The sequence below is a fragment of the Carcharhinus amblyrhynchos genome, chromosome 3 (assembly GCF_965287045.1).
Source record: "Carcharhinus amblyrhynchos chromosome 3, sCarAmb.v2.hapA, whole genome shotgun sequence".
In the NCBI taxonomy this organism is placed as follows: Eukaryota; Metazoa; Chordata; class Chondrichthyes; order Carcharhiniformes; family Carcharhinidae; genus Carcharhinus; species Carcharhinus amblyrhynchos.
The window spans coordinates 86,325,721-86,337,918 of NC_137326.1; positions in this window are offsets into that span (position 1 = coordinate 86,325,721).

Sequence of the window (12,198 nt, forward strand, 5' to 3'; positions counted from 1 at the left end):
CAAAGCAAAGCTAATAATCTCAGATGATCCATTGTGCCACCTACTTATTTTAAACATAAATATAATTTGCTTTTGTTCATATTAGGAAAAGCACACACTCCTGCCAGCTCTCATCTAATATTTAAAATTTACTCAGCTACACATGTTCATAGAGAAAATAAAGGCAAAATTAACTGTCCATTTCTTTATATGCATAATGGTTGTATACCTCAAAGTTTTCATCTTTTCTTCATGTGGTCACATAGGATTAAAAGTTTATTTATTAATCAAAATGGGCTTAAATAAACACTGCAGTAAAGTTAGGCCATTCAGCACAACCAATTCATGCCTGTGTTTATGCTCCATCCCAGCCTCCTCCTATATTTTCTCATCTAAATCTACCATCACAACAATCTTCTCCCACAAATGCTTATCTAGCTTCCCCTTATAAATGTATCAACACTGTTCACTTCAGCCGCTTCATGGAATCTGTGCAGGGCAGAAGGAGGCTCCTCAAGCTAGCACTGTCCACAATCTCACCCAGGCCCTATCCCCATAACCCTGTGTATTTACGTTACTAGTCCCCCTGACAATAAGGCACAACTTGGCATGGTCAATCGCCTAACTTGCACATCTTTGGAGTGTGGGAGGCAACTGGAGTATCCGGATGAAACCCATGCAGACACAGGGCAAATAAACAAATTCCACACAGACAGTGACCTGGGGCTGTAATCGAACCCAGATCCCTGGCGCTGTGAGGCAGCAGTGCTAATCACTGTGCTACCAAACTCACTTCCTGTGGTAACAAGTTCCAGATACCTTAATAATCTTTGGGTAAAGAAATTTCTTTGGAATTCTTTGGGATTGCTTTGTGAGTATCTTATACTGATGGCCTTTGGTTATGCTCCTCCCTAGAATATGAAACATTTTCTTTGTATGTGTTCTGTCAAAACATCTTTTAGTTTCAAAAATCTCTATTGTAACTTCAGGCTGCATTTGCTGCCAATGCCTTGCGTGCACAGTTTTTTGCTGATGACGGACCTGGGTTAAAGGTTGGCTTATTTATTGGGGAAAACGTGAAGAAGGGAACATGCATGGTAATCATTCGGAGGGAAAAATGTTGTGAATTTCTAGCCTGGATTTTGGAAATTCCTTTTTACAGAAGATTTAGAGGAGAAGGAAACCCAGGAAAGAAATTAAAATATTTTCCTTGTGGAATATTTTAAGGCAGTCATGTTGGTCAGAGTTTCTCACTATCCCAGTAATATAAATTGATTGCAGGTTGCTGTGAGTGTTAAGCTATACTGTTTTGTTTAATACCCACAACAATCTTGTATAGCCCAATAGTGATAAAATTTAAGAACACTCACCAGCATAACTGCATCAAAATATTCCACAAGGAAAAGATTTTAGTTTCCTGTCTGCAAACCCTTCTCGCCCCCTCCTGCCATCCTCAGTTCCAGACTGGGGTTTTATCAGTGGCATCATTGCATATCTGTTGAGTATCAATAGCACTGTGTGTGGCCATATTATGTTGGCAGGAGGCACAGTGGTTGTAATATGTCTTTAAGGGAATGCATCAAGATATCATTAGAAAGGAAATGATGTTTTAAAGCTTTACACACATGTAGAACTGGTCTCAGGCACCTATTCTTAATAAAGGAAACCATGTTTACTAAATCCTTTATGAGTGGTTAATGCCTTGTGTCTTTGTAGAGTAAATAAGCCCAATGTATTATATCATTATGTGAACATGACAATCTACTCTATCAAAACTTTTCATAATTTTAAAGACCTCCATCAGGTCATCCCACAGCCTTCATTTTTCACCCAATCTGCCAATTGTTTCCTTGCATATATCATTAAAACATTTTCTACACCTCCTCCTAACCTTTATGACTTGCAAGACATGATTGATATTATTCATAACTTTTTCCTATGCAGTATATTCTTCACTTGGTTTTAATATATTCGAAGGCACAAAATATCATTAATTCTACATCACAAATCCTTCTCTCCGAGAGTACACTTCGGTTTATTTAAGCCCTTGTTTTAATATTATCTTTTCCTTATCAATGTTTGCCATTATTACCATCCAAAATGTGAAAGATGTGGTTGCTTTGCAGGATTTCAATTTGCATTTAATTCATCAGCTAAACCTACTGCCACCAGCCTTACCTTCAACTGAAAAAAAAGAAAGTACAGCATTAACATTGTGCCAACGTACATCAACCATGATGACATTCATGATCAAAAGGCAGCCCCAAAACATGCAAAATAATTGGTACTCTTTTTGGACATGATGCTTATTATTAAACAATTATAAATATTCTGTTTTGAAAAAGCAAAATTGGAAAAAAAAGCTGCTGAGTGTTCCGATCCACTTGGTGATCAATATTCATGTAATGTCCACCACATTGATTCTTGAACATTAATTTTATTATGCCAAAAGCCTGAGGAGAATCGAATATTCAGGCAGCACAGCTTACATTAACAGAAAAGACCTTGAAAGTGGTGATGAGGATTCTTAATATTTCAATGGGATCTGAGAGCTTAGTCTGATGCTTGATGCATCCTTTAACATGATACCTTCATGACCGTCAAGTAGAAAATAATTATTCTTTTGCCTTGGACTATCTTCCAGACACCCTAAGACAAATTCTTAAGTGCCACTGGATGGGAAAATCTTTAGCGTACTCAATGAAAGGTATAAATCTTTTCGCAGTCGATGAGACACGTGGACCCTAAAAGGAACATTTCCCTCCGATTAACTAACGTTATCTTTTATAGTAAAAGCACACAGAAAATGGATGCTTTCATGAAGTTAGATGCAAGATTATACTTTTCCAAGTCGATCAAAGTGCTGGAGTCAATCATAATAACCTGTCATCAATTTAGGAATGCAAATTAGATACACAAGTTTTATGACATCACAAAAAACTGGTGCAAGCTACTTTAAAATGATTTGAAACATCACTTTCTGTTTTCATTGGCACGGATTAAAGCAACATCATGAATGTGAGCTAAACATTATGAGATAAAACTACTTAAAACCTTTCTATTTCTACTATTTAAACATGATGTTCTAGTGCAAGTCTTGTCATGTCTTAAGCACATTGTTGGGCTGATTCTTTACCTCCTGGCAGTTTTCATATCAATTTACCACTCAGTATAAAATGACAAGCTAAACATTCAAATGCGGGATACAAAGCTGCTTGTACATTCCATGAAGTGGGTCAATATGGTCAAAATTGTGGCCAGGAATTTCCTTGGAGCTGCATACACTGTGATATTATATCTTTTCTGGAAGTATGGCAGAAATCCCATTTACGTTCACAAATATGGACCAAGACATGTATAGGCAACAGGGAACAAATAAGATGCTTTAGGAGTGTATAAAGTGCAAGAAACTACTTAAGAAGGAAATCAGGAGGGCTAAAAGAAAACGTGAGATTACTTTGGCAGTCAAGGTGAAGAATAATCCTAACAGCTTCTACAGGAATATTAAGAGCAAAAGGATAGTAAGGGATAAAACTGGTCCTCTTGAAGATCAGAGTGGTCGGCTACATATGGAACCAAAAGAAATAGGGAAGATATTAAATGGATTTTTTTGCATCCGTATTTATTGAGGAAACTGGCATAGAGTCTATGAAAATAAGGCAAATATGTAGGGAGATCATAGAACCTACACAGATTAAAGGGGACGAGGTGCTTGCTGTCTTGAGGCAAATCAGAGTAGATAAATCCCCAGGACTGGATAGGGTATTCCCTCAGACCTTGAAGGAGATTAGTGTTGAAATTACAGGGGCCCTGGCAGATATATTTAAAATGTCGGTATCTATGGGGAAGATGCCAGATGATTGGAGGATAGCTCATGATCTTCCGTTGTTTAAAAAAGGCTCAAAAAGTAATGCGGGAAATTATAGGCCAGTAAATTTGACATCAGTAGTAGGTAAATTATTGGAAGGAGTACTAAGAGATAGGATCTACAAATACTTAGGTGGACAGGGACTTATTAGGGAGAGTCAACATGGCTTTGTGTGTGGTAGGTCATGTTTAACTAATCTATTAGAGTTTTTCGAGGTGGTTACCAGGAAAGTGGATGAAGGGAAGGCAGTGGATGTTGTCTACATGGCCTTCAGTAAGCCTTTGACAGGTTCCCGCATGGGAGGTTAGTTAGGAAGGTTCAGTCGCTAGGTATACATGGAGAGGTAGTAAATTGGGTTAGACATTGGCTCAATGGAAGAAATCAGCAAGCAGTAGTGGAGGATTGCTTCTCTGACTAGTGGTGTGCCACAGGGATCAGTGCTGGGTCCATTGGTGTTTGTCATCTATATCAATGATCTGGATGATAATGTGGTAAATTGGATCAGCAAATTTGCTGATGATACAAAGATTGGAGGTGTAGTGGAAAGTGAGAAAGGTTTTCAAAGCTTGCAGAAGGATTTGGACCAGATAGAAAAATGGGCTGAAAAATGGCAGATGGAGTTTAATGCAGCCAAGTATGAAGTATTGTACTTTGGAACGACAAACCAAGGTAGAACGTACAAGGTAAATGGTAGGACACTGAAGAGTGTAGTAGAACAGAGGGATCTGGGAATACAGATACATAATTCCCTAAAAGTGGCATCACAGGTAGATAAAGAGTCCTTTTGGAACATTGGGCCTTTATAAATCAAAGTATTGAGTATAAAAGTTGGAATGTTATGGTGAGGTTGTATAAGACATTGGTGAGGCCGAATTTAGAATATCACGTGCAGTTTTGGTCACCTAATTACAGGAAGGATGTTAATAAGGTTGAAAGAGTGCAGAGAAAGTTTACAAGGATGTTGCCAGGATTGAGAAACTGAGTTACAGAGAAAGGTTGACTAGGTTAGGACTTTATTCCCTGGAGCATAGAAGAATGAGGGGAGATTTGATAGAGGTGTATAACATTATGATGGGTATAGTTAGAGTGAATGCAAGCAGGCTTTTTCCACTGAGGCTAGAGGAGGAAAAAAACTAGAGGACATGGGTTAAAGGTGAAGGGGGAAAAGTTTAAAGGGAATTTGGGGGCCGGGGGGGCTTCTTCACACAGAGATTGGTGGGGGTGTGGAATGAGCTGCCAGATGAAGTGGTAAATGCAGGCTCACGTTTAACGTTTAAGAAAAGCTTGGACAGGTACATGGATGAGTGGAATGTGGAGGGATATGGTCCAGGTCAGTGGGACTAGGCAGAAGAATGGTTCAGCACAGCCAAGAAGGGCCAAAAGACCTGTTTCTGTGCTGTAGTGTTCTATGGTTTTATGGTTCTATTTCTCTGTGATAGCAACAGGGAAATTATCAACATTCACTGTCATTACTGAACCTGAAACTGTACATATGCAGAATAACACAGAAACCCAAAAGCTGCTATCAGTGATTCCACAATTCTCTAGAGGGTGCATTATTGAAGAACCACCCTCCCCTGCCTCCCGACTCTCACCCGACCCCCCACCTCACCCCCCCCATCCCCCCGTTCCCCCCCCCACCGACCCAACCCCCAATTCAAGTTACAATCTATGAGAAATCCATGAAGTGACAGGTACCTGTACTCTTTCACAATTAGTCTCGCTGTGAAAGTCTCTGAAAAAGTTACACTTTTTGAATGAGATCTAATTGGATTTTTAACAGCATAGCAACTTCATAATTATGGCTAAACAGCCCTAGTGACCCTGAAAAGCTGATTTATTATTGCGACTGTCACATTTTCCATTTTGATAAAAATGTTTCACAATTTTTTCAAGTTTGTTTATCTTAGCTTCTATCAAAATCTAACCATAGTTATATGTTTATCTATTTGGAAATTTAGTGAAGGATAAAGTGCTTTTAATTTCCTAAGTTGCTGTTTATGCTAATACCTCAATGTGATTGCACGCATACAGCTTGCTGACATCACTGCTGCTGCATGTCTGTTCGTAACTTGGCTGGGCATCAGATTTAAACTGTCATTGGGACAATTACCAGCCATTTCACAAAGATTTCTCGAACCTTGTGGGGAGTCTGCCTCAAGGTTAGGAGCCAGCGCCATTCCTTCACTTCTGACTGCAAAAGTTGGCGTTTGGTTTCTGTGGCATTGCTAGCAAAGTTACAATGGTAGATATCTATGAGAGCCAGGAGCAACACAGAGGAAATTGGAAACTGTGCAAATGATGACAATCTCAATATGAATACATTACTGCCAGCAAACTCATAGAATCAGAGGGTGCCACATCTGGAAACGATTACTGCTACATACAGGTGGTGAAGCAATAGAATGCACAACAATTCGGTCCCTGTTTGACAAAGTGTGTAAAATAATCTGCCTTGGGTGGGCAAAGCAAAACTGTGTGTTATTCATGTGTTATTTGGATGGGCAAAGCAAAAGCTGTGTCTTATTCTGCTATACATGGAAGCGCCTTGCATCAAGTCTGAAGATTCCAATTTGCATTGATGTGCACTGCAATATCCCCAAGAAATAGCTGCGCGTTGTATTAAAATAACATATTATTTCATCTTTGAGGATTTGGGCACCATTGTGTTTTTATAATCGATATTACCTCCGACCACTAGATGGCTTTATATACCTTTCAATATGAATCAACATGATTACAGTTATTAACATAAAACCAATTTATTATTCCCTCTTATGTTTCAGGTTTTATATATTTGACACCCAAAGCAGATTATTTTACACACTTTGTCAAACAGGGACCGAATTGTTGTGCATTCTATTGCTTCACCACCTGTATGTAGCAGTAATCGTTTCCAGATGTGGCACCCTCTGATTCTATGAGTTTGCTGGCAGTAATGTATTCATATTGAGATTGTCATCATTTGCACAGTTTCCAAATAATAATGTTCTCCCCTCTATATCAAAGCTGTGGTGTATAAAGTGTGATCTCGTTTGGTGCAATGCCATTAGTGGGGGGCATGTTTGCACAGCGGTTAGCACTGCTGTCTCACAGTGCCAGGGACCTGAAAGTGCCAATCACCACTCACCCTGAATTTAGGCCTCTTCAGCAGGCTAGGCTGCTGCTCTCTGGGTCTTGGAGTTTCAGTAATCATGTTCTTACACGAGTTGAACACTTTGGCAAAGTTTGAGAGACACGACAAGCTATTATATCTTGTCACCATGGAAACTGAGGCTAAAGGTGATTTCAGACCAGAAGGAAATAAGGAAAAAAAGTGGAAATAGCCGTAAGCAACAGTAGCAGATCTCAGATGGAGCAGTCAAGCTGAATGTCAGTATTTCCTGAATGTAGTGGGTGAAAAGATGGTGGAAGTGCCTAAAATATGGGAAGGGAGAGGGAAACTCAAAAATAAAGGCTCTGATGGGTAAATTTGAGGAAAAACTTGCACCTTAGAAGAATGCTACTTTCAAAAAATGATAAGGTTTCCAAATATGGTTCAACTGAAGAAGAAATCATCAGGATTCATAAGACCATCAGGTATAAGATCGGCTCATCAATTCTGCTCTGCCATTCAATCATGGCTGATATGTTTCTCAACCCCATTCATCCACTTTTTCCCTGTAACCCTTAGCTATCAAGAACCTATCTGTTTCTGTCTTAAATGCACTTAATGATCTGGTTTCCTTCTGTGGCAATGAATTCAGCAGATTCACCATCCTCTGGCTGAAGAAATTTCTCCTCATCTCAGTTCTAAAGGGTTGCCCCTTTATTCTGAGGCTATGCCCTCAGACCCTAGTCTGTTCTGCTAATAGAAACATCTTCCCCACATCCACTCTATCTAGACATTTCAGTGTTGTGTAAGTTTCAATGACACAATTGCACACTAAGTTCTGTGAGGAGCTGCACCTACAAGATGCAATACTCATGGGAATTTCCTTGCAGGAAATCACACTGGGTTATAGCTGTGATTTTCTGACCACTGAATCAAATGGATGAAAAAGTGTGTGCTGCATACCACAATGTCCATACCAATGAACATCATTCCCTGCTGGAATTGTTGGAATACAGATTTGGTCCAAAATATATAAGAGTTTCAAAAAAAGGCAAAGGCCGTGACTTATGTCCATTTCTAAAGGCAGAATTATAGTCATTAGAATGGATTTTTAAAGAGAGCCAGATTACAAAGAGGAAAAATTCTGCAGCTGGAGAAAGTGGTTAATATGGGCAGAACAACACAAGGTCCAAAGTTGCAGTTACAACACTTCGGCAATACTAACTGTGCTGCAAATAGAATAAAGCAGCAATGTCACTTCATACAAGGAAAATAAAGTCAAATCAATAACAGACCTGAAATTGTAAGTACTGTGTTAGGAAAAAGGTGTCAACTCACAATCAATCATACAGATAAAGAAAGAAAGACTAGCATTTCTGAAGTACCTTCTCAGCGTCAAGATGGACAAAAGTGCTTCACAGCCAATTAAGTAGCTTTGAAGTGGTGGCACTGTTGTAATTTAGGAAATATATATGGAGCAAATAGAACTATTTTGCTGAAGTTGGAAAAGCTAATGCTAATGTACACACTCAGAAAATCCTTCGCGGTTCGAGCATCCTCTTACTTTAGGCAGGAGCCCATTGGAATGGCAGGAAATTTGGCCAACACCACATACTAAGCCCCTGCTAACATTCCCTCTCATTTATTTTTGTATTCCAGGCTAAATTAGTTCACTGTGCTCTCCCTTTAAATTAATTTGCACTCCAGTGGATGCATGGTGAGTTAAAAGATTTGTGTATGGCACATACAGATAATTCTGGGTTGCTGCATGGCTGTGAAGGCACACGACTGTACTGTTTACACTGAACATCAGTGCCAGCCTTCCCTAGCTTGTTTAGTGTGAAAATATCAGTCTATGAAGAAAGACTCTTCATAAAGAGTGGAAGGAAAGGAGTCAGCTGCAGTGGTGAAAATGCTGTTCTGTCTTATAGGACAGGCCTTTGTGGTATGGTTAGCCCAATCAGATCAGATGTATATCCCTTCCACAGGGAAAGAAGAGGGAAATAATCTCGGGGTCCAGACTGGAATCAAGGCTGGTGCCACCAAGAACTTTAAAAAGTTTATTGTCCACAGTTGTCTTGCCAAGAGATACCACAAAGTTAGAAGGGAGAAATGATCTGCACCTTCTCCCATATTAAGAATCACAGAATCCTACAGTGCAGAAGGAGGCCATTCAGCCCATTAAGTCTGCACTGACCACAATCTCACCCAGGCCCTATTCCCATACATTTATCCTTGCTCATCCCTCTGACACTAAGGGGCAATTTAGCATGGCCAATCCACCTAACCTGCATATCTTTTTACTGTGGGAAGAAACCGAAGCACCCAGAGGAAACCCACAGAACACGGGGAGAATGTGCAAACTCCACACAGGCAGTGACCCAAGCCAGGAATCGAAGCCAGGTCCCTGGCACTGTGAGGCAGTAGTGCTAACCACTGTTCCACAATGCTGCCCCAAATATTCTCTTCAGCAAGCAAGAAATGGAAAGGAGCCACAATTGAGTGGAAGAGCCATTTGGGAATGAGAATAAAATCTTGTGAATGCAATTCTGGCAGGAGCTGATGCTGAAGACAGTGAGCCTCAAGATTAATGTCCCATCTGTTGCTTGAAGCTAGACACAGGAAGACAATGGAAGTTCATGCCACTATCATTTTACAAGAAGCAAAGTACAAAATTGATCAGGCCTAATGCAAAGTTTTGACATTCCACAACATCAAATTAATAGAAAAATACAATCTAGCTTAGGAAAATTTAAAAAAACATCAAATTTCAAACTCAAAAGCAGTGAGTACAGCCAACACTTGGACATTGAGAGTGTTGGCCTTTAGAAGTGATTAAAATAATTGATGTAGTCACCAACAACAAATTCTTAAAACTGTCAGAAAGGTATGCTAATTTATTTAAAGGTTTGGAAACAGAGTGTGCCTGCAGCCAAACACATAACTAATCATATGTTCATGAATGTGGCAGGCTGTGCTAGACATTGCAATGAAAATGGGAGATTAAAGGACTTTGAGCCTGGATATTCCTGTGGCTACCTGAAATTGTGGGGGGAGCTGCACATGCCAGGTGTGTTTTCTGGGAGGAGGGGGCTTACCCTGATAAGCAGGGTGTGTTTTAAATTATAAGTCATGCACTTGGCTTGTGTGGGGCGGCATGGTAGCACAATGGTTAGCACTGCTGCTCACAGCTCCAGGGACCTGGGTTTGATTCCCGGCTTGGGTGACTGTCTGTGTGGAATTTGCACATTCTCCTCGTGTCTGCGTGGGTTTCCTCCGAGTGCTCCGGTTTCCTCCTACAGTCCAAAGATGTGTGGGTTAGGTTGATTGGCCATGCTAAAATTGCCCTTAGTGTCCTGAGATGCGTAGGTTAGAGGGATTAGTGGGTAAGTATGTAGGGATATTGGGGATTGGGGCCAGTGCAGACTCAATGGGCCGAATGGCCTCTTTATGTGCTGTAGGGTTTCTATGAATCTATCCTTAGCTGGGAATGAGGGCAATACGGCACATCTTACAAGCTCAAAATTTCACAATATTTTCTCTGATGACAATGAGAGTATGAGAGAGGATTAAAATGAGAGGAGCTGTACGGGAGAATTCTGATAAGTCTTGGTGGAAACTGTAAACCGGGTGGACACTGGGACGTTGCTGGTACAATAGGGGTCATGTATCGGGAGAATGGGAGTTCTTCCCTGGATGCAGGCAGACACACAGCGGATGGGACTTTGCAGCCATGCTCGCCAAGACCGGAAAATCCCCTCCCCCTCCCGAGATTAACAGACCTTTACATGGTCCACCCTGCCCACTATTGAGTAGCTCTATGTTAGAGCCATTCAATATTATGAATAAATCTCTATTGTTGCTAGTCTCTGGTCACCAGTTATTTCAAACCAGTGCTCAAACAGAAACAACAGTGGCCGAGACAGGGGCAAGAAGAAATAAATTCTGACACCTCTAAGTCTGGTATGGGTGGTATTGAGACAAACAAATCAAAACATTTATCAGGTATTATGTGACATTAAAAAATAAAACCTGATTGTAGATGATATCCTGATTTGGGGAGAAAATGGAAACATTGGCCTGAATGGTTATATATCCCTGAGCTACCAAGGAAGATGCAGTAGGGGACCCCCTAGGAAGTCCCAATGCAAGAACTCCATGGGAATTGCCTGGGAAGTTTCAACTTCTGATAGGAACTGTCCAGCCATCAAGGGACTGTCCAGAATGTTAAGGGACTGTCCAGAATGTTAAGTCTGTCCAGAAAATGTCCAAGGATATTAGGTGCGTTAGCATGGAAGTGGAAAGGGCAACGGGTGATTTGTGGGGAAAATGAGTTCACGTGAGGGTGAGAGGATTCATGGCTGTTTTGGTGTGGGGCATGGGTTGGCATTTATGGGGCATCTGAAATGTGTGGGTGTGAAGGCTGGAGAATGTTTCTTGTGGGATAGGAATTGAGAGACTGTCATTGTTTGAGAAATGGTTGATGGGCAAAAAACAAAAAAAAGGAATAAATGGGTCATTCTCAGGCTGTGACTTAGACGGGTGCTGCATGGATCATTGCTTGACCCTAGCTATTCACAATTTATATTGGATGGGGAAAACTAAATGTAATATTTCCAAGTTTGATGATGACAGAATACCAGGTGGTGTAAGTTGAGAGGAGGATCCAAAGAAGTTTCAAAGGGATTTAGACAGGCTAAGTGAGTTGACGAAAAAAACTTGGCGGATGGAATATAATGTGAAAAAAAATGAAGTTAACCACTTTAGTAGGAAGAGCAGAAACGTGGAGTATTTCTTAAATGAAGAGGAACTGGGGGCTGTTGATATCCAAAAACAGCTGGGTGCCCTAGTTTATGAGTTACTGAAAGCAATCTGTAGGTGCAGCAAGTAATTTGAAAGGCAAATGGCTTGTTCATCTTTATTGCAAGTGGATTTGAGTACATGAGCAAAGATGTCTTGATGTAATTATGCAGAGCTTTTGTGATACTGCACCTGGAGTATTGCGTGCAGTTTTAGTCTCCTTATCTTAGGAAATATACATGTGCCATAGAGGGAGTGCATCACAAACTTACCAGATTGATTCCCAGGATGCTGGGACTGTTGTACAAGGAGAGATTGAGAAGACTGTGCCTGTATTTTCTAGAGTTTAGAGTTCAGATCTCCTTGAAGCAAACAAAACTCTGAAATGCAGGAAGGGTGTTTCTCCTGGGGTCAGGGGTCTAGAGCCAAGGAGCACAATCACAGAATAAGATATAGG